At 37.1% G+C, this 3213-nt stretch overlaps 1 protein-coding gene across 1 annotated transcript in view; it reads left to right on the top strand.

The window, feature by feature from the left end:
- Mageb16 (MAGE family member B16) overlaps positions 1-3213 on the top strand; it is a 24717-nt gene that overhangs the window by 2349 nt on the left and 19155 nt on the right. The window lies entirely within an intron of this gene.

Below are 3213 nucleotides of genomic sequence, written 5' to 3'. Positions count from 1 at the left end.
TTTTTGTATCTGTTGAGTCCTGTTTTGTGCCCAATTACGTGGTCAATTTTGGAGAAGGTACCATGAGGTGCTGAGAAGAAGGTATATCCTTGAGCTGTTGCTTGTTATTGATCTTTGCCATTCTGAAATTTGTAAGATGGAATCTCGAAGTAGTTTTGAATGACATTTCTCTACTGGCTATGGGTGTTGATCATTTCTTTAAATGTTTTTCAGCCATTTGAGATTCTTCTATTGTGAATTCTCTGTATACCTCTAAACCCCATTCGCATTTTTAATTAGATTATTTGGTTTGTTGATATGTAATTTCCTGAGGTATATATATATATATATATATATATATATATATATATATATATAGGATAATAGATCACTATTAGGTGTGGAGTTGATAAAAAGTCTTTTCCCAATCTGTAGACTGACACTTTGCCTGTATGAGGATGTCCTTTGCCTAATGGAAGCTTTGCAGTTTCATGGGTATCATTTATTAATTGTTGTTCTTAGTGCCTGCAGTTCAGAAAGTCATCTCCCAAACATACATTATTCAGAGAGAATCTAAATTAGAGGTATCCATTAAATACCTCCCCTCAGCGCTCAAGGAATGCCAGGAAAGAAGAACAGAAGTGTATAAGGACCACAAGGGATGGAAGACACTAAGGAGAATAAGCCCCATTAAAAGAATTAAGTAAGGTGCATATGAACTCAGAGACTAAAACAGCCAACACATGGCCTACATGGTCCTCTGCATATATATGGTACCAGGTCCTCTGCATATATATTATATCTGTTAGCTTAGTTATTTTATTTTGATATGTTTGGTTGAGGTTTCCTAGAGATCTGCTCTTTTCTAATGAGAAAGTGAGTGGATCTAGAGGGGAGGTAGGAAAGAACTGGAAGGAGTAGAGAGAAGGGAAACTGTAATCATGAAATATGATATGAAAAGATGATCTAATTTCAATAAAATAAATAAAAATGATGACCACCAAAGATGCAGTCACTGGTCAACAAATGCAGTGGAAATTACATGGGCCTATGGTGAAGACTTCAGTAAAGACTGAAGATCCAAAATTAAGGCCATTCCATATGACAGGAGATAGTTCTTAAAGCTTCCACAGAGATGCTGCTATTGCATACCATATGCCAGGAATGGTGCTTAAAGGTCCCCTCCCCTTCAAAAGTCCAAGAAGTTGAAACTTTGGTTAGAGGTGTGAAAACTGCTAAGAGTTAACATGATGACCCTAAATGTTTTTGTTTTGTTTTGGTTTTATTGTTGTTTCTTAAACTGTAATTTTATTTTCTTTTGTGAAAATAAACTGGGAGTTTAAATTGTTCCCAAACCCATAAAAACAAAATGAAATACACATCGAAGAAGCTTATGTATTGGTGTGGGGGCTATAGGGGCAGAGGATCTTGGAACATCTTCAGGTTGTACTAGCACAGACAGAGGTGACAGGAGCCAGACAGTGGGGACAGGGTCCTGCTTGCCACTATGAGACTGTGAGACAGGAAAACAGTGTAGAGGAACACAGACTTCTTGAAGGCAATGAGAGGCACCTTGAGTCCCTTTAAATGCAGGGGTAAGGGGATGGTTTCAGAAGATGATCCTAAATGTTAACTCACAAGCCAATCCACTACAGACTACAGAGAAGAATTTATCAAGCCAGCTGTTATCAAATTAGGGCCAGGTTGTAGATCTGTAGATTTTAAGCTCACAATTTTTATTTCCTATGAATTAGTTCCTTCTGCCTGCATAAAAAAATTCCATCCCATAATCAGCTTCCAAACGCTGACACCATTGCATACACTAGCAAGATTTTGCTAAAGGGACCCAGATATGGCTGTCTCTTGTGAGACTATGCCGGGGCCTGGCAAACACAGAAGTGGATGCTCACAGTCAGCTTTTGGATGGATCACAGAGCCCCCAATGGAGGAGCTAGAGAAAGTACCCAAGGAGCTAAAGGGGTCTGCAACCCTATAGGTGGAACAACAATATGAACTAACCAATACCCCCTGGAGTAATGTCTCTAGCTGCATATGAATCAGAAGATGGCCTAGTTGGCCATCAGTGGAAAGAGAGGCCCATTGTTCTTGCAAACTTTATATGCCTCAGTACAGGGAAACGCCAGGGCCAAGAAGTGGGAGTGGGTGGGTAGAGGAGTGGGTGGGGGAGCGTGTGGGGGACTTTTGGGATAGCATTGGAAATGTAAATGAAATAAATAACCAATTTAAAAAAATTAAAAAAATAAATAAATAACAACCATTGGTGACAGTGGTTGAGCACTTGGGAGGCAGAGGTTGGTAGGCCTCTGTGAGTTCGAGGCCATTCTGGTATACAGAGCAAATTTCAGGATAGTCAAAGTTACACAGAGGAACCCTGTCTCAAAAAGGAAAATCAATCAATCAATCAATCAATAAATCAATAAATAAAATTAATGACTAAAACCACATGAATGTATCACCCCTCCCCTGGAATAGTTCCAGAAGTTAGAAATAAATAAATAAATAAATAAAATGTTACTTAACTTGGATCCTACTTTAGACACTGGAAGAGAATCTATTGCAAGTTTTGTTCATGTCTTCTCGTAATTTGCCTATATCTATACTTATATTACTTAAAAGCTCATAACTAGTATACATTTTAGTAATTCTGAATAACTTGTATAGCAAGCCAAATCTTCTTTCTTTGTTAATCAAGCTAATATTTGATATTCTTGGCAATTCAGAAGTTAACATAAATTGTATACTTAGCTTATATGAACTTATGCGTTCATGTCATATATACAGACGTGCATACAAAAACCTTTAGAATTGTATTTGTGATGAAATGACTCCAGTATTTTTACAATTGAACTTGAGGGGAGTTAAAATTAAATGTTCTAACTATCAACAAAATATTCCTCTAGTTAGAACTTCAGTGATTTCTTCATTCTTTGGAGAATTTTTCTATTATTTTCACATACTTCTAAGATTAATTTAGTATATTATTTTTAAACACCAGATATTTTATTTAACTTTATTTTTAATATTGTTTGTTGCCTTGAAACTATGTGTTTGAATATTAATCTTATGCTTTAGGGACTTCTTTTTATTACGTATTTTCCTCAATTACATTTCCAATGCTGTCCCAAAAGTCCCCCATACCCCGCCCCCACTTCCCTACTCACCCATTCCCATTCCCCTGGCCCTGACATTCCCCTGTACTGGGGCATATAAAGT

The sequence above is a fragment of the Mus caroli genome, chromosome X (genome assembly GCF_900094665.2).
Source record: "Mus caroli chromosome X, CAROLI_EIJ_v1.1, whole genome shotgun sequence".
Classification (NCBI taxonomy): domain Eukaryota; kingdom Metazoa; phylum Chordata; class Mammalia; order Rodentia; family Muridae; genus Mus; species Mus caroli.
Note: the sequence above shows the minus strand (reverse complement) of the source record. Positions and strands in the feature narration are given on the sequence as shown.